Below are 20,787 nucleotides of genomic sequence, written 5' to 3'. Positions count from 1 at the left end.
AACCAGGTTTCTCCCCAGTAATCCAGATTCCACTTCACAGAGCCAAGAGTTTGAGTACATGTAAGTGATGTTTTTTGTCTTGGAAACTATTGCTTCTATTTAAGATGAGGAATCCTTCTATCCATAATCTGTTTTTCATCAGGGCACTTTACTTTCTGGATGAAAGGTGTCGAGGTGTGTTGTACATTCCATTAGCTTTGCACAGTTCAATTATTGTTTCATTACTAAATATGCAATCTCTGCAGTGAAATTAAAGCTGTTATGTTTGTTTCCCCCAGCTCGTCAAGTACTAAGCTTTACACCCCCAGCAGCAAATTTGCCCTGGCAGCATATGGGTGAAAACACTGGAGGTATGTAATACCTTGTGCTAAACTAAGTGTTACATTTAAGTCCAATTCATTAAATGTATGCAATAACTTCAAACATATTTTTACTGGCCCTTGGACTCCCCTGGCATCTCGTGTACAGCATTAAGTTTTCAGCTATGGAGGTATATTCTAGGCCTATGTCTTAATGTCCAGTTTTTTAACAATATTGAAAATAGTGCCTTTAGTTGTTTTTTTATTTATTTTATTTTTTAATGTAGATTTCCAGAGACTCCAGAATGAAAACCAAGCTCTTTAGGGCAGAGAACCAAGCTCTTGAGGGAGGAGAACCAAGCCCTGAGGGAAGGCAATGCATGAGCAGGTGAGAACATGCACTCTTTCTTAAATTTAACTTTTTTGTGTGTAATGTAGGTTCAGAATTACCATATGCCTTTAATTTTGTAGCTTCGGGTGACAGCGGCTCACTTCAAGAGCAGGTGAAACAAGTTGGGACAATGTTGAAGACGTTTCCTCGCACTGGGCAATCAGGTACCACTTGCAAACAACACCTGTGGTTGTTGGTTTAATTCCCACTGGGGCCACCTGTACATGCAGTAGACCTAGATATAAATGTCATAGTTTAGTATTTGAGGGACCAGGACTGACTACTTTATTCTTTTATTCTGGGAACCCCTGTAGGTGCGTTATGCGTTTCCTGAAAGGAGCATCTGACCGTGAAGGCGGAAAAAGGCGCTGCACAACTGAGAGGGACCCACAGCCAACCCCTTAAACCTAGGCTGACTACTGACACCTCAGCATCACTGACAAGGGAACACTTTCTTTATCCTGCAGTCAGTAACATCAAGAAGCCAGAAGTGCCAGACTACATTCACCCAATCCACACTGTTCACTGTTGAAATTATTTTTGTTTTAGTATTTTAACTTCGGTATTCCTATGTCTCTGTGTGTGTGTGTGTGTGTGTGTGTGTGTGTGTGTGTGTGTGTGTGTCTGTGTGTGTGTCTGTGTGTGTGTGTGTGTGTCTCTGTGTGTGTGTGTCTCTGTGTGTGTGTGTGTGTGTGTGTGTGTGTGTGTGTGTCTCTGTGTGTGTGTGTGTGTGTCTCTGTGTGTGTGTGTGTGTGTCTCTGTGTGTGTGTGTGTGTGTCTCTGTGTGTGTGTGTGTGTCTCTGTGTGTGTGTGTGTGTGTCTCTGTGTGTGTGTGTGTGTGTGTGTGTCTCTGTCTGTGTGTGTGTGTGTGTGTGTGTGTGTGTGTGTCTCTGTGTGTGTGTGTGTCTCTGTGTGTGTGTGTGTCTCTGTGTGTGTGTGTGTCTCTGTGTGTGTGTGTGTGTCTCTGTGTGTGTGTGTGTGTCTCTGTGTGTGTGTGTGTGTGTGTGTCTCTGTGTGTGTGTGTGTGTCTCTGTGTGTGTGTGTGTGTGTGTCTCTGTCTGCCTGCCTGTCTGTCTGTCTGCCTGCCTGTCTGTCTGTCTGTCTGTCTGTCTGTCTGTCTGTCTGCCTGCCTGCCTTTCTGTCTGCCTGCCTGCCTGCCTGCCTTTCTGTCTGCCTGCCTGCCTTTCTGTCTGCCTGCCTGCCTGCCTTTCTGTCTGTCTGTCTTTCTGCCTGCCTTTCTGTCTGTCTGTCTGCCTGCCTGCCTTTCTGTCTGTCTGTCTGCCTGCCTGCCTTTCTGTCTGTCTGCCTGCCTGCCTGCCTGCCTTTCTTTCTGTCTGTCTGGTTTTGTTTATCACAGATACAAGAGAAACAGATCTTATTGCAGCACAGTGTAAATATTGTGCCCCAGGTCAGCAATGCCATTATAATGGTCTATTCTACTCCAGAGCTGTACTCTAAATTATTACCACTTATCCTATTGTTAGAAATGGCTTGAAAATGTGATGTTATATCGATTTGGTATCCTGCACATTCTTTGGTACCAAATATCCTCATTACTTGTTGTAATGTTTACTGGTAATTATTTTCATCCCAGAGCTGACCTCTTTATTATTAACAATTATTTTGTTTGAGTTCAGGTGTTATAATTTGCTTGTAAGGCAGTTTTTTTTAACCAAAATGTAATTGGAAACCTGCATGTTCTGTAGTGTAGTGTGTATTATTTTCCCACGTCAGATCACTGAAATATAAAAAACATATTTTTTCAGTGACAGTTACTGTACTTAGAAATGTGGAATTAAAACGCCAAATGGAAATTTGTCTGGTTTGATCAATCATTATTCTTGATAAACTGCATGCTATAAATATAACATTTTATATATATATACACACTCACCTAAAGGATTATTAGGAACACCATACTAATACTGTGTTTGACCCTCTTTCGCCTTCAGAACTGCCTTAATTCTACGTGGCATTGATTCAACAAGGTGCTGAAAGCATTCTTTAGAAATGTTGGCCCATATTGATAGGATAGCATCTTGCAGTTGATGGAGATTTGTGGGATGCACATCCAGGGCACGAAGCTCCCGTTCCACCACATCCCAAAGATGCTCTATTGCACAGGTGTCAAACCGGTTCCACGGAGGGCCGAGTGTCTGCAGGTTTTTGCTCTCACCTTGTACTTGATTGGTTAATTAGGTCACTGATTGGTTAGTTTCTACACTCACCTGGTTGTGTAGGTCTGAACTGGGAACCAATTTATGGGAAAAACCAAAAACCTGCAGACACTCGGCCCGATGTGGAACCGGTTTGACACCCCTGCTCTATTGGGTTGATATCTGGTGACTGTGGGGGCCATTTCAGTACAGTGAACATGTTCAAGAAACCAATTTGAAATGATTCGAGCTTTGTGACATGGTGCATTATCCTGCTGGAAGTAGCCATCAGAGGATGGGTACATGGTGGTCATAAAGGGATGGACATGGTCAGAAACAATGCTCAGGTAGGCCGTGGCATTTAAACGATGCCCAATTGGCACTAAGGGGCCTAAAGTGTGCCAAGAAAACATCCCCCACACCATTACACCACCACCATCAGCCTGCACAGTGGTAACAAGTCATGATGGATCCATGTTCTCATTCTGTTTATGCCAAATTCTGACTCTACCATCTGAATGTCTCAACAGAAACTGAGACTCATCAGACCAGGCAACATTCTTCCAGTCTTCAACTGTCCAATTTTGGTGAGCTTGTGCAAATTGTAGCCTCTTTTTCCTATTTGTAGTGGAGATGAGTGGTACCCGGTGGGGTCTTCTGCTGTTGTAGCCCATCCGCCTCAAGGTTGTGCGTGTTGTGGCTTCACAAATGCTTTGCTGCATACCTCGGTTGTAACGAGTGGTTATTTTAGTCAACATTGCTCTTCTATCAGCTTGAATCAGTCAGCCCATTCTCCTCTGACCTCTAGCATCAACAAGGCATTTTGGCCCACAGGACTTCCGCATACTGGATGTTTTTCCCTTTTCACACCATTCTTTGTAAACCCTAGAAATGGTTGTGCGTGAAAATCCCAGTAACTTGACCAGGACCACACCCCTAAATGCATTGAAGCAACTGCCATGTGATTGGTTGATTAGATAATTGCATTAATGAGAAATGGAACAGGTGTTCCTAATAATCCTTTAGGTGAGTGTATATATATACAAGCGGCAAATTGCTCGAAAATAGCGTTTGCCTCCGACGGACCGCGGAAGGTCCGCCTTCCGTATATCGGTGGTTGGTACGTAGGCCGGCCGCGGCACAAATGCGGTAGGAAGGCAGCTGCCGCTTTTTAAAAGCGGCTCCTCCTGGCGGTGAGCCGGTAAACGTGTTTGTGATTAAGACATTCTGACGCTTCTACTGTCTCTGGAGGACCGCTGCTGGTCCGCCGCTATCTGGGGTGTGACCCCCTATAAATCCCTCCTAAACTGTGTCCCCATCAAGTAAATTGCATTGAAACTGTTTTGTAGAAAAAAGGGGATTGTCCTTTTCACTGATCTAATGAATCCTATTATCCCTGTGTCCTGAGCTAACAAATTGCATTCTTCACCTGTGTCCTGATCTAATTAATCCCATTTTCCCTGTGTCCTGAGCTAATGAATTACATTTTCCACCTGTGTCCTGATCTAATTAATCCTATTTTCCTTGTGTCATGAGCTAATAAAATGCAGTTTACACCTGAATCTTGATATGAATGAATGGGAAACACTGCCCAAATGTAAAAGAGAGAAATTTCTCTCAGAGGTCAATTTCATTTGTACAATCGGGCAGTATTTTCTACCCATTGTGGAGTCTGAGCATTATCAATTACAATATACGTTTCATTGGAAGTGGATGTGCCTAGATAATGAGAACAACAGAAACCTCTCTGTTTAGATTCTCTCTGTAGGTTGCGCTCTACTAACCCCAGGAATGTTTTACACTGACCATTTGGCATGAGGGTTACTGTCTTGGAAACCTGATCTTTGCTATGTATAAACGCCCTTAATGTATAGGCTAGCTGGTAACCAACATTACAGTGAGAAGACAATGGAACGTTCACCGAATGACATCTGTGCTGGAATTTTCCAATAAACGTGAGCGAACTTCTCCCTCGATTTGATACGGGTTCTACATTATTTGACCACTATACGAAACCGCCGATTTCTAACACTTTGGTGCTGTGTGCCATATGGTTGGAGATTTAGATTCTACCAAAAATGTTGTCCTGAGACGAAGCTGGCTGCGCGCACCCGCAAGGGAGTCGGTCTTTGTTATTGTTTCTTGCGAACAGCTGAAAAGTTGGTGAGTCTGAAATCCACACCATTTAACGAACAAATCGAGTCATTCAAGATCACGTGTAGTGATAGGAGCCCCTAGTTACTCCCTGACTAGGCCACGAATTGCAACGTGTACAATATCTCTAGGGGCGGATAAATTGGACCTGGTTAGTCCCTGACTAGGCTACTAATAAAATCGAGTAAAAATCTCCAGGGGTGGATAAATTGGAGAGTAGCGCTGAACTGTATTTTGTTGACAATGCGAATTACTTTAGGCGATTATACAGTGACTTGTACAAGTAAAATATAATGCCGTCCAGTTGTACAAATACGACGGGAAGAGGAGTGCAGCCTCTGGCATGATGCATTCATATTTAAATAGCATGGCGCGAATAGGATACCATCAAGAATGAAAAGGATCATTAACAAGAGTGTGGTACACACGCAAAGAGATGACAAAGGAAATATGGCCGAGAAACGACAACAGTCGAAAGGAGGGAAAGGAGACAATCAGAATGGACGAAGATTCATTCTGTTTGACCACCTGGCCTACCGACAGTACCCTTACCAAAGTTTATTCCAGTGTGCTATAGTATACTTCTTTTAAACTTAACATAAGATAGTATACTTTCAGTTTACTTTTTGTATACTTATCAGAGATATACTTAACAAAATTATACTAACGTGTACTTGGCTTATACTGACAAGTATACCGAAAAAGTCTAAGTATATTTGGCATAAACTTGTACTCAATCTATTGATTGAGATATTCTAATCAAGTAGTCTTGCCTTATACAAGAAGTTTACGTATACTTGGCTTGTAGTTCTGCTTATTTATTTTCACACATTGGATTTTTGAGGTAGTATTCCAGCATAGCCTATGTTTTACATACCACCTAATAAACATACATGTTCAAGTTTATGGTAAACTCAGCTATGGGGTGGAATAGCTTCTGGAGTAAATAGTACATGGGTGGATGTGAACCTGATCTTTTATGTAGTGTTATTAACCCACACAGAAACAGATAAACATTCAGCTGATTTTATATATAATTTGTCCAAGGTTTGAGTATTGTACAGACATGATTCATACTGGCTGCTATTATAAGCCATAACCAGAACATGACATATATATTTAAATCTCATCAAAAAAACATCGAGGACTTCCGGTTTTGACATGGGAGAGTAGTACATGTTTCTCAACGACTCCGTATATTGTTTTATATAACTTCGTCAGAACATCTCTTTAGTAATTGTTGACACTAATAAAAGTACAATCCTGCATCCTGCAATCTACTAGTCGACTTTAGGATTCAGTTTGTTTCAGTTGTCTAATCATGCCGGGCAAATCTCGAAAAGCTCCAGACCAGGCCTCGACATCCTCCGACGCCAGTGTGGAGGGAACGCCTGAGAAAGACACTCCAGTGTCCGATAATTCAGCTATCCTTAACGTGATCTCTCCTCTTAGCGGGAACTTCTCTTAATCAAATCTGAAATTGGGGGAATTATTGACTCAAAAATCGAGCAGCACGCTGTCACTATCCGAGGGGAATTATCGACATTCAAAAACGAGGCCAATGCGGCAATATCGGAGGTCAAGGTTACGGTGGACAATCATACTGCGAAATTAATAAGCCTGGAAAATCATGCTTCTACCTCTTCTGACACGATGGTTAAGATGGAACAAGATTTGGGAAAGCTGAAGCTTACGTCCCAGATAGCAATGAGTCGGCGGACCGGAGGCGGTCCTCCAAAGAAGCATCAGAATGTCTAAATCGCAAACACGTTTGCCAGCTTTCCGCCGGCGGCAGTCGCACTCCTACCGCCTGTGTTCTGCGTCCGGCCCGTGGTCCAACCGCCTTTCCACCGCCGTTATACAAAAGGTTTTCGAGCGATCTGCCGCTTTTATATATATATTTAATATTTATAGCATGCAGTTTATCGAGAATAATGATTGATCAAACCAGACAAATTTCCATTTGGTGTTTTAATTCCATATTTCAAAGTACAGTAACTGTCATTCAAACAAGATGTGTCAGATCACTGAAATAAATAAGGCAGAAAAAAATAAACAAATACACACAGAACATGCAGGTTTCCAATAAAATGTTGGTTAAAAAAAAAAGAACAGCCATACAAGCAAATTATAACACAAACACAATCATTGTTAATAATATAGAGGTCAGCTCTGGGATGAAAATAATTACCAGTAAACATAACAAGTAATGAGGATATTTGGTACCAAAGAATGTGCAGGATACCAAATAAAACGAGGTAGAACATCACATTTTCAAGCCATTGAGTAAAGCTCTAGAGTAGAATATTCCATTATAATGGCATTGCTGACCTGGAGCACAATATTTACACCATGCTGCATTAAGATGTGTCTCTTGTATCTGTGATAAACAAAACTTGATATACATACATAAAAATACAGAGGTAAAAACAGTTGTAGAACAGACCATTATAACTGCAATGCTGACCTGTGGCACAAGGATTTACAAGCTATATTTAACAATAGAATAACAGTTAAGCACTGTGATGGAATGAAAAATGCTGATGTTAAAAACAGAGTAAGTAGAATATTTGGTACCAGGTACTGTGCAATATCAAGTATCAGAGGTACGAAATAGTATTTCCAAGCTATTATTAATTGAATAACAGTTAAGCATAGTGATGAAATGAAAGTAGAATGTTGGTACTAGTTAATGCGCAATATCAAGTAACAGGTATGAAATAGGATTTACAAACTAAAATAGAATCGTTAAGATGGAATGAAATAAGCCAATACTAAAGTTAATACAAAAAAACAGGGTGGGTTTGGTGAGTGTAGTCTGGCACTTCTGGCTTCTTGATGTTACTGACTGCAGGATAAAGAAAGTGTTCCAGTTCAGGGATGCTGGGGTGTCAGTAGTCAGCCTAGGTTTAAGGGGTTGGCTGTGGGTCCTTCTCAGCTGGGCGGCTTTTTCCTCCTTCACAGTCTGATGCTCCTTTCAGGTAACGTGTAACATTAACCTGGACCGCCTCATCAGTGGCATCCTGGGTTGCCGGGTTCTTCCGGAGGGCCCCTGTAGAAAATACAGATCTGTCATTACATTTGAATGGCATAAGGCATAAGGGCATCTACTTAAAAAAATTACTTTGAACAATGGTCTTCAGGAACAGGTCTCTAAAACAGGTTTTATCCCCTATACCAGTCCAGGTTGTATTAACGGCAAGGTTATTAGAGAAAATACTCTGAAGCATTCTCCACACTGTTGTCTTCAGGTCCCTCCCACATTTGATAGCCAAAAACCGAAGCTGAAAATGTGTTAAATTACATTTCTCGCAAGCTTCTCATACATAAATATAAAATGTGACAGGCTGTGGATTTAGACTGTAGAATATACAGTGTACAAACTTAATTTGACTTTTTAGATTACCCTACGGCCTTATAAACGAAAGCAACACACTTACAAATCGTTCCTGGAGCTCTTTATCCTCCCTCAAAATGCTGTCAAGAAACACCAAATCTTCCTGGGTGTCTAGGGGGAGTAACATCCCCTGGCAGGGATAGCTCTCCAACAGACACATTGGCACTGAAATGTTGCAGCATAGTGTCCATTTTGTTTTCCATGCTACGCACAACATCGCCAAACTCTTCAAGACGTCGCAGCACTAGGGTCTGATCTGCACCTACAGGGGTTCCCAGAATAAAAGAATAAAGTAGTCAGTCCTGGTCCCTCAATTACTAAACAATGACATTTATACCTAGGTCTAATACACGTACATGTGGACCCAGTGGGAATTAAATCAACAACCACAGGTGTTGTTTGCAAGTTGTACCTGATTGCCCAGTGCGAGCAAACATCTTCAGCGTTGTCCCAAATAGCTTCACCTGCTTTTGAAGCGAGCCGCTGTCACCCGAAGCTACAAAATGAAAGGCATATGGTCATTCTGAACCTACATTACACACAAAAAAGTAAAATTAAAGAAAGAGTGCATGTTCTCACCTGCTCGTGCATGGCTCCCCTCCCTCAGGGCATGGTTCTCCTCCCTCAGGGCTTGGTTCTCCTCCCTCAGGGCTTGGTTCTCCTCCCTCAGGGCTTGGTTCTCCTCCCTCAGGGCTTGGTTCTCCTCCCTCAGGGCTTGGTTCTCCTCCCTCAGGGCTTGGTTCTCGTTCTGGAAAACTAAAGGCACTATTTTCAAAACTGTTAAAAAACTGGACATTAGGACATAGGCCTAGAATATACCTTCATTGCTGAAAACTTCATGCTGTACATGCGATGCCAGGGGAGTCCAAGGGCCAATAACGGAGCGATGACTTTCTCCTATTGATAATCATTGACGTAAAAATATGTTTGAAGTTATTGCATACATGTAATGAATTGGACTTAAATGTAACAGTTTAGCGCAACGTATTACATACCTCCAGCCTTTTCACCCATTTGCTGCCAGGGTACATTTTCTGCTGGGGGTGTAAAGTTTAGTACTTGACGAACTGGGGGGAAAAACATAACAGCTTTAATTTCACTGCAGAGATTGCATATTCAGTAATGAAACAATAATTGAACTGTGCAAAGCTAATGATATGTACAACACACCTCCACACCTTTTATCCAGAAAGTCAAGTGCCCTAAAGAAAAACAGATTATGGATAAAAGGATTCCTAATCTTAAATAGAAGCAATAGCTTCCAAGACAAAAAACATCACAAATAACATCACTTACTTGTACTCAAACTCTTGGCTCTGAAGTGGAGTCTGGATTACTAGGGAGAAACCTGGTTCTGAGAAAGAGGGAACAGAAATTTGAAAATCTAACAAAGTGTACAGTTTAGTTACAGGATCACAAATTAAGCATCACAGCAATACATTTTACATACCAACTCTGAAGTCTACAGATGGCTCAACATTTTCCTGGTTTTCTGGAATCAATGCAACTTCTGTAGAATGTAGTGATTGAATGTCCTGTTTGTCCCTCTCAACTCTTTTCATTATTATTTTCCTTTTGGCCGAGTAACTAAACATTGTGACTAACAATGTATTTACCTTTAAAACCAAAACGATTGACCAACAGTAGGTCTCTTGGGTGAAGATAATCGGTTATGCTCTGGCCAAGGTATCTGCAACAAAACCGGATTGTTAACGTTAGGAATATACAGTAGCTATGCTGTGGGGGGGAAACATTATTAGCCAAATGTGGAACAGTGAAATTGTTAAAAATAAAATGTATTCATTGGGTGTTGTGATTCAAGTGAACACAGAATGTTCCTCAAACATAAAACGTACAGCAGTTCAGAGAATTAGAAATCACAATCGCCTTAAATCCAGTACAGTAGCAACACAGCACAAAACATGCTAGCCACAGTGTGTACTGTAACAAAGGCAAAACAGCATGTGCTAGCTAACACTTACTCTAGCTACTGGACTAGCAGCATACTTGTTCAGGCAAACAAAATAATTTAAACAACATATATACATCGTTATTTTTGGAAGAAAGACTAAGTATAAATTTTAGTGTTTTCTAGATGTAAAGCTTTTGCTACCTATTATAGCTCGTTAAAATTCAACATGTACTAACAACATTGCGTTAACAAGGCTACTTTAGCTAGTTAGGCCAGAACAAAGATGACTACACATTTTAAATATATAAACTAAAAACAATGTCAACATAATATTGCGTTACACAAAAAGGAAACATGTACTTACTTAAACGTCGATGACTTCGCTAGCTAGCAGACTGTAACTCGCGATTGAGCGATGAACTGATGCGAATGTGTCCAAACCAACATGGCCGGTCGATTTTGAGAGTAGCCTATTTAAAAGCATCTTGCCGCCGAAGGACCGCGGTTTTTAGACCCAGGCAACCGCCAGAGAAAATGAAGCAGTCAAAAAACTCGCAAGAAATGGGAGTGACGTATTCGGCGGCAAACGTTTCATCCCCGCCAGCAGGACGCACCTATAGCCGACAGCTAAGGGCCGGCGGCAAAAAGAAGCCTTGCGGATATTTTTTGCTATCTGGGGTGGAGCAACTCACATAAAAATGCACAGACCTCGAGAGCCGCAGCAGAAGATAAAACATCCGCATACTAAACATTAAAGAGGGTGCTGAATTCGGAGTTAAACCCAGAGATTTCGTTGCCCAACTCTTTGCTCAAGCCTTGTCACTAGACAAATCCCCGCACGTGGACCGCGCCCACCGAGTTCTACGTGCCCGTCCTGGAGGAGATGAACCACCACGAGCCTTCATTTTGCGTTTGCATTACGTCCATGAGATGGAAGGAATAATGCAAAAAGCTGCTAAGATGCAACATATTTTCTTTAAAGGCCAAAGAATCAAAATATTCCCGGACTATCCGCCTGCTGTGGTAAAGCGACGCGCACTCTTCAAACGTGCGAGGGAATTGTTGAAGGATAAACCCGGAGTTAAATATGGACTGCAGTATCCAGCGAAGTTGAGAGTCTCGCACAACGGCAAAGAGTATTTCTTCATAGATCCGGACAAAGCGGTTAGGTTTCCTGAACGTAACTTTGAAATTCTAGGTCCAGTCTGAGGGACGCTGTTGGACTGAGTCAAGTAAGATCAACGTAACGTTACTGACGAAAACGTATTGACTGTTTGCAGGATGTTTATAAAACTCTTGTGTTATTTACATTGAGATGTTTACCCTTAACTCTTTATTACGGGGTTGTGCTAATACAGTTTTTTGTGTGTGGAAGTTCAAGGTTTGATACCATTTTGAAGGTTTATTGGGTTTTATTTGATTACTTCGGTTAAATTCTTTGTCACTATATTTAATTTGTTTTGTAATTCCGTGTTGCGCCGCGAATTCTGTAGTCGGTCAGATGACGGGATTAATATTTGAGTTTTGGGTAATGGGGGATGGGGGCCTGTTTAATATGACGCAAGATAAAAAATAAAAAAAAGCAGTGATGATGAGTAAGTTTTATTTGTATAGTGTTTTTCTGTAAGAATAACACAAAGTGCTTTACATACAAGAAAAATTATAATGGATTAAAATAATAATAAAAATAGAATAAAATGAATATATAACCACAATGATAAAATATTATTAGTATTAAATATTAATAGCCACTACTAATAGTGTAATAGCCATGTTATAAAAATGAATGCACTGAATGTAGCATCTCTGACATGCTTTCGTAGGCTGTTCCAGAGTCTAGGGGCCTGTACAGCAAAGGCCCGGTTCCCTTTAGTTGTCAGTCTAGACTGCTATATCCCGTTTCTGCTGATCTGAGAGGCCTAACAGTACAGTATGGGTTGAGTATGTCACTAATGTAGTCAGGTGCCAGACCATGTTGTGCCTTTTAATAGTTGATAAGTGGAATTAAAAAATGTACTCTGAAATACACTGGTAACCAATGTGGAACTGCCATCACTGGGGTTATGTGAGACCTTGATTTAGTTCTTGTAAGAGGTCTGGCAGCTGAATTCTTGGGAGTTTACCTAGGGACTTATTTCCTGAAGCACGTAAACAAAGCATTTGTTTAAATGCATAATTTAACTCTTACAAATGTGTCCTTGTCTGTTTTTAATTTCAGGATTAAGAAATCAAAGCACAACTGTCCATCTTAAGAAGAGGCCTCACACTCTCCAAGTTAAAGAATGACCAATCCACCTTGTCCACTGGTCACTGACTTTGACCTGAAGGAGCTGGACAATGAGGGTGAAACCGCAGTCTTTGAATTGAACAGTGAAGACGTGCCCCTAGGACAATGTTCCGTTTCATCTCCATCGAACATGGGTGAAGATATGTCCCTAGGAGAATGTTCCAGGTCATCTCCATTGAACTTTGATTAGGTCATGTCCCTCTGAGAATTTTTCCTTTTATCTCTGCTGGGCATTGATGAAGACATGTCCCTGCAATAAGATACATTTTCCTGCCTTTCAAACATCAGTGGAGACATGTCCCTGGAAGAAGGCTCCCTTTTGGCTCTAATGAATGACAGTGAAGACATGTCCCTGCAGGAAGATCCCTTTTCCTGCCTTGCGGACTTCAGTGAATATGTTTCCCTGGGAGAATGTTCCTTTTCATCTCTGTTAGGTGAGAATGTTATAAAGGAATAATTACTTTGTGTACGTCCATCTAAAGTCTCAATGGAAGAGGTAAAATATCAATGCTGGACTTGGTCTTTATAGGAGAGATGGAGTTTCCTAAACTCTAAGGGAAACAAGACAAGGTATGTATGATGACTCTGTTCAACTCTAAACAATTTGAAGTGAATAGTTTGACAGGTATTTTTGTGTGTATTTGTGTGCATGCATATTGTAAAAATACTTTTCTGTCTCTATACAGAGAAGATTCGTTGAAACCCTCCACACACCTTCTGGATCTTTGATATGTACAGGTAAGCCCAAAAGTATTCATACCCATGCCATATTTTGAGCCATAGTGAATTTTTATTTGACAAATAGGTTTCTTTTGGGATATGAATAATGTTGGACAAGGCATTTTTCTTAAAATAAATAGTTACATTTGTATTTCCAGCACAATGGTCAAATAAAAATTCACTACGGGAAGGGGTATGAATACTTTTTGGCTTAACTGTACATAGTTCAATTGAAGTATTTATAATTGACAAAAGTGGCATAAACAGGGTTGTTGTTGTTGGCACATCTGTTCTTGTTTAAATATTAATTGTTGTTATTGATAAAGTGTCATTTATTTATTGTTGAAATTGTTCTTTTATATTGACTTTTCTTTTTTGCAATTAATAGTTGAATTGTTTCTGTTTATTCTCATCAGTTGACTTTTTTTTTTTTTTAGAGAAATATATTGTTACGGTGTTATTACACTTTCAACCCTAAATGTACTAACTGTCAAACTCAATAGATCAATTTGGCTCAGGAATGTTTTTGAGCAAAAAGGTATCTCTTAGTGTTTATGTCTCTGAGAGACTGAAACACTAAGAAAATTGTATTGGACTCAAACTGGTTCAGAGAACCAACACCAGACAGTGCCCACTCAAAACTTATACTGACAACAAATTGACATACATCAAACAAGGTCTGAAATACAACTCCAAACAGAATAATTACTCAAAAAACTTCTACATTTCCAAATAGAACAGGTAAAAAAACACAATGGAACAAATGAAAAGTATAATGTACAACATTTTGTCAGTGTCCAACCTATACTGTCAATCAAGATGTGCTGCCCATGTCTTCCTCTGCTTGACCAGAGGTTGACTCACCTTCTCTGGGCGGTGGGGTGGGACAGTCTCTTTGGGCTTATTTTCCATTTTTAACCTCCTTGAGGCAATGGCCCTCCTGAGCCGGGCGTTTGTTGATCTCAGCTGCCTCATCCCCTGCTGGGTCATGATAGGTGAGACGTTTGTAGATTTGCTCTTCAACTTCAGCGGGGAAATCTTCATTGGGGTGATGTAGACCACGACACTGCGCCTGTCTGTCAAATGCAGCTTGGAGGGCGTGGGGTGCTCTTTGCTTTCCGTTGGTGGTCTCTTGGAAGGTGTCTGCAGGCACAGCAAGTAAACCCTCAGAGAGGGACTTGTCTTCCGGTGCCTTTTCTTTGCTTGTTTCTGATGGTCTTGACTGCCCACTCTTGTCTGAGTTTGTGGGGTGGCTCTGGCTCAGTGGTATCTGGTCCTCGCCCTCCAAAGCTGCCTGGAAAAGGGACCTAACCTCCATTGCCTGGGTCGGGTTGAGGCTGATAGTGTAAAACCTGTCCGCCGTCCTGGTGTCATGGCACATGAATCGAGCCACTGTGTCCCGGTCTGTTTTTGCAAGGGTGTTCTTGCACTGTAATACACACACACACAAGAGAAGACAGTCAATCAGTCATTGATTTAAGACAGCTGTGAGATTCTTCCCCCCCGGAACCTATAGAACTGGAGGAAGTTCTGGAACCACCCGTACTCCTCCTCTGTCAGGGCGAGCTAGCATGTCCCAAACTCTTTGTTTGTTTTATGTTCCTCCACCTTTTAAATAATGACACACAAAACACCTCCTATGCACGTGCAGTTGTTGTACAAAAAAAGCCAAATAATATAAACATTTGGCCTAAATAGTAAATCTATTCAGGCCAAAGAGGATGGACTTTCGTTGTTCAAAACGATCCCACTCTGGTCCCTTTTTGCCTCCTCAACCTCTTTTATGAGCATGTTTTTGAAGACACCTGGTCTGTGGCCATAAGTCGAGGAAAAGTAGGCGCAGATGTATCCATAGAACCGGAAATGGTCCCTCTGCGTCCGGGACTCCTCCAAGGTAACTGTGTGAACATGAGTAAAAATCGCAGTGCAACAGTGTAACAACGAGGAGATGTGTAATAAGTGGGTAATAAAAGTGAGATAAAAGACTGAGCAACACTTACCTAAAATCTCAGGGATCTTAGACTTTGATAGGCACTGGCACTCAATGCGGACTTTCTTGGAGACAACGTTCGTCTCCTTTTCCTTTACATGCCCCTGGTGAATGGTGATCTGGCGCTGAAGGGACTTGGTTATTCCCTTAAATTTATGGTTCACCCCTCGCCACTGGTTCTTGGTCAGCCTGCTGGATGCTGGTTGGGTCTCTTCAGCAAATCTTAAAAAATGGGCCACACTCTTGGTGTAATACTCCACAGTGGTGATAGCTTTCGTGGCCTCAAGGTCCTTGACCCATCTGAAAGACACATAAAGCAAACACACACACACACACACAAACGCAGTGAAATCAAAATATCAGTAATTGGACTTAGGCTTGAACACTTACTAGACTGAATTAAAATCAATCTGTACTTATGCTATTATTTTCATAGTGTTAGTGAGAAAACAAAGATTGGAAGGATAGCACTCGTCACTCCCCATGAACCAGAGGAACTGCTTAATTCTTTGGACCTTGGAGTCACAGTTGTCCATCAGTTTTTTGTTTGGATTTGGACCCTGAATGTTGCGATGGAACTCCTGCAGAAATTCACCTAAACAGAAGAGTAGAACATGTAACTTAATTGTCACTTGAAGGTCCTAAAACCTGCTTACCAGTAATATACTATTAATAACCACAGCATACCAAATGTTAATGGACATTTTGGTTGAGTAATTATATTTCTCAAATGCTCATACAATCTAAACAGTGCCCAATTCAAAAAAGGCTGTATTTACTCAGACTGGGGAAGGAGTCTGGAAAATCCAACTTGGATGTGCCTGGCTCTGGTGACATTTCTCTTTCAGTCATTTCCTCTTCTTCGTCTGATGAGTCAAAAGGTTCCGGCTCCACTGCTGGAGGAGGCTCTACATCCCAACCTCACTTTGGCCTCACAGACTTCTGCCTCTGCAAGTTCTTGTAGGCTGCCCTGATTGTGTGAAAGCGACTTACCACCCTTTTTTTTGTGAATTAATCTTACCATCCCTTGATTTTAAGGCCATATCCCTTTCCTGCACAGTCTCCCGCAGCCTCTGAATTGGGCCTTGGCAGTGACAGGATACATCCTCACAGCCCATGTTGTCAGATTCTTCCATGTCCAAAAAAGCAGGTAGCGACTCCGGCAAGATCTCCCCCTCAACTTCCCTTGCCGCTTCCATTAGTTGTCATCATTGGAATGGGAGGGTTGGAGGCTCTCAGGGATGCTAGCTGCTCCATTGTTATCTTCTATTCAGCCCATCTTCAGCCCTTCTCTTCTATGACTTGGTCATGTCAATGTGCTGATCAATGTGCCGGTCCAGCCTGCTTACATGCATGCCACACCCCTGAAACGGATATGGCTCCTGCCTCAGGTTGATCCAGCCGGACACCCAATGGCACAATATGGCTCTCTCCTCTTTATTAACCACTCCATGGAATAATCTTAGGTGCTGACTAAGGTAGCATACTGCCTTCGGGCATTAAGGACAAATGTGAACTGTAGAACGTGCGGCAGAGCGTCTACCAGGCATCTCTCAAAAAGTAAGCAAATTGAAAGGTGCAAAACAGCTATATCCGTCGTGATTAGATATCCTCTGCAACAGCAATATGGAGTTGAGTTTTAGAATAGTAAGGCTCTGATACTGTGTAACCTCCTATAAATCCCTCCTGAACTGTGTCCCCATCTAGTAAATTGCATTGAAACTTTTTTGTGAAAAAAAGGGGGTTGTCCTTTTTACTGTCTTGGAAACCTGATCTTTGCTATGTAGAAACGCCCTTAATGTATAGGCTAGCTGGCAACCAACATTACAGTGAGAAGATAATGGAACGTTCACCGAATGACATCTGTGCTGCAATTTTCCAATAAATGTGAGCGGATTCTCCCTCGATTTGATACGGGTTCTACATTATTTGACCACTATATGAAACCGCCGATTTCTAACACCATACATATACATTGCCAATGTACATTAGTCAGGCTATCTGACTTGTACCATTTGTGCGTCTGACACTCCGGCCCGGAGCGGTGCCCCCCAGAGGTTTCCGCATTCCGAGGCTTGTAGCACTGGATTGGGGAGATCGAGCACAGTCACTCAGGCTTTGAACAGCGCGGATCTGACACTCTCAGCCGGAATGGCGCCCCTCTGAGTATTCCCATATTCCGTAGCCTATTGCGCAACTGTGCTCCCCGGACAGGGGGGACCCGGCAGAGTAGCCCGGTCTGCGTAAAGCGACCGCCGGATGCCCCCAAAGGAGCAGAAGTTTGTACCCCTAGTATTGCTTTTTGGTAAAATCCTAATGCAGCATCGCACGGACATGCGGATACTCTTATCTGAAAGTGTGTTACTGTTACCTTAGGTCTGTCTTCAAATTGGAATGGTGTTCCTAGGATACTGGTAGGAATTGTTGTGCTATGGTTTTGTTCCTGACAGCTACAATTGCCAATTCGCTTCTCCAAATCAAACTAGTATCGCCTCTCAAAAATGAAACATACACCCCACAGGTCTGTTTGTGGACTCATGTTAAAGCTGCAAAGGCCCTGAGTATTCTGCTAGTGGAATGGAGCTTATGTCATTCAGAACCCCCATGGCAGGGCGTGGTAAAATCAAGTCTGAGAGGCAAACGTGACCGCCCTTTTGAATGATCATGAATTATGAAAATATTTCTTCCTCCAGAAAATGAACCTTAAATCACAGAGACTAGTGGATCTCTTATTTGAAAGAACACAGAGCACTGAAACACACAAAAGAAAAACAAAAGGGCCGAGAACAAACATAGACAAGCACCAATGATCATCAAATGAGGGGAGCAGAGGAGCAACATTTAAACACATACTAATGACCGGATTGGGACCAGGTGTGAGTGATAATCAAAGACACAAGACAAGTCTGGGATGAGTTCGTGAAGGAAAAGTAAACCGGGAAAAGCGGGAGATGACGGGGCTGTCCGTCACCTCACCGTCACATCGCTTCTCCAAACCAAACTAGTATTGCCTCTCAAAAATGAACCATACACCACACAGGTCTGTGTGTGGACTCATTCTGAAGCTGCAAAGGCCCTGAGTATTCTGCCAGTGGAATGGAGCTTATGTCATTCAGAACTCCCATGGGAGGGCGTGGTATGAACAAGTCTCAGAGGCAAACATGACCCCCATTTTGAATGATCATGAATTATGAAAATATTTCTGCCTCCAGAAAATGAACCGTACATCACAGAGACTAGTGGATCTCTTATTTGAAAGTGTGTTCTCTTAGATCTGTCTTCAAATTGGAATGGTGTTCCTAGGATACTGGTAGGAATTGTGGTGCCCTTTGGGGTTTGGAACTGTGCCTGACAGTTCCAATTGCCGTTCCGCCTCGCAAACCAAACATGACAGTCTGTAGCAAGATATGTTAGATTTCTCATCTAAGCCGATATTCTTCGTTAACTGAAGATTTAGATTGTCTCTGTTAGATTCTGTCCAAGTTTGATCCATGAACAAAATAAATGCAACCAGAAGTCAGGGGAGAGCCATCTTTATTCTGCATGAGTCTATGATTTTAACCTTCCATCTCTCTAATTTTTCTCTCCAATGATTACAAAGTGGACACAGTATTTATGCCCCAGCACATCCCCTCCTATATCTGGCTGTCTTCCAATCACATACGTGTATTCAATATCCTAACCTTACATGGCCTAATAGTGTCCCCTCTTAAGTTTCTTGGCTCCACAGCTTATCAGGTTGTGTGGGGCCCCTCAGTAGTAGATACCAACTGCTTGTGATACGATACCTCATATAGCACAAGATAACGAACGACTTCTTCTAACAAGAGAATAGAACTAAAATACATGCATATCATCAGGTAAAGACAGGTTTCCTCACAATGGTATGTGCCAACCTACGGTCCATGGCTCTATTCATACAGTCTATGACAGTCAGATGGAAAATTCATATCAGGAGGTATGGACAGGATATGTGGAAACCATCAGAAATGGGGCATCACATTTCCTACCTAGTGTCCTTCATACAGAGATCATTAATACTCTCATACATTGTGTAATTCAGCTACTTTTCATGCCCAATATCTATCATCTCCAACCCACCTAATATTGCAGTTTGTAAAAATTTGGAACTAAGGTACATTTGAGAAATGTCTCTCTTTCTATTGCCTGGTAAGTAAATCTTTACTTTGATTGTGACACACGTCTGTGACCATCTGTTCCTCTGCCTAGACCAAGAAGGGTATCAGCCCTTTGCTCCTTAGGTATGTAGGAGTGTTTGCCTAGTGGGCATCATTGACTGGTATCGGCAGATTATAAGGTTACTTATTAATCTGCGCATCTGTATAACTCATCAGGGCATCTATTGTCTGTCCGGATGCTGTAAGAGCTCTTTAGAGTTCAAGAGGTTACCCAAGAAGGGAAGGACAGCTTGCCCCTTGTGGTATTGCCTAGGTATTGACAGAACAAATGGAATGTGTTTTATTGACAAGACAGATGGGCAGCATCTTACCACACTCCTTTTTCCACTATAAGTACTGATGATTGTCATGTATTAAATTAGAGACTCCTCTGATTATTATTTTGTAAGTGTTGAACGCGTTTCTCTATTTGCAAATAAACTATTAAATTGTGCCAGGAGCATTTTGTCTCATTTGTCTCCTTTAAGAGTCTCACAGCAACTCTACACAGCAACTCAACATTAGGGTGGAAATTAAGAAAACTTTTAAGAATGGCAAAGTAGACAGAAAACAATGGTACAATAAGTAATCCAAAAGACACTCAATGTAGGCTTTAAACACTTACATCAATACCCTATTTGTTCATTAGTCATTTTACCATCTTAGAATTTAAACTTCATTAAAGAGTATCAGGCGTCTGTTTTAAAACACATGTATTATCCCAGTTATCGTTGGTAAATACAAATATACAAAAAGAGAAACTATATTATTTAACCAAACTCAATTCAGCATTTAAAATACAACATCTAATGTTATTGTGGGGAGTTCTTGGATTCAAATTCAATGCTCATGGGGACACAGCGTGACTCCTTAACGTTAGAATATCACTATGTGGATTCTTCATTCTACCACTTATACAATATATAAGAGAAAACAATATTTTAACTTTTGTAAGAAACCATGAGACTATTTTATCAGATTAGAAAATCATTATACCAATTTCCAATACATCACTAGGTTTCAGACGTACCCAAATGTGCTAGCACGAACAGCTCAGCGTGCAACAGATTAAAGCCACATTGTCGTGAGACCCCCCTTGAGGCAATTTAAACATTATCATCAACACAATAAATACATTTGATTCAAAATTACATAGTGAACATGATGAAGCACAAAAAAAACTGGCTATTTCTTGAATCCCTATTAAAACATGTTCAAGCATGACATAAACAGGCTATTTCGAATACCTATGAAAACATGCTATATTCCATCCAAATGCTTTTCAAACTACATGTAATATTAA

General features: G+C 41.4%; 1 protein-coding gene across 2 annotated transcripts in view; it reads right to left on the bottom strand.

Annotated features, from left to right (window-relative positions):
* LOC109615520 overlaps nucleotides 1-20,787 on the bottom strand; it is a 54,970-nt gene that overhangs the window by 20,580 nt on the left and 13,603 nt on the right. Inside the window, exons 2-3 of one of the 2 annotated variants that reach the window (XR_002196499.3) lie at nucleotides 15,317-15,901; nucleotides 13,480-15,214 (exon numbers count right to left, since the gene is read on the bottom strand). The exons of the other annotated variant lie outside the window; for it this stretch is intronic. The gene's annotated coding sequence lies outside the window, so the exon portion shown is untranslated. Of the gene's footprint in view, nucleotides 1-13,479; nucleotides 15,215-15,316; nucleotides 15,902-20,787 lie in introns of those variants that run through there. 2 annotated transcript variants of the gene reach the window in all.

The sequence above is a fragment of the Esox lucius genome, chromosome 21, assembly GCF_011004845.1.
Source record: "Esox lucius isolate fEsoLuc1 chromosome 21, fEsoLuc1.pri, whole genome shotgun sequence".
NCBI classification, from domain to species: domain Eukaryota; kingdom Metazoa; phylum Chordata; class Actinopteri; order Esociformes; family Esocidae; genus Esox; species Esox lucius.
This window is presented reverse-complemented; position numbering and strand designations above follow the sequence as displayed.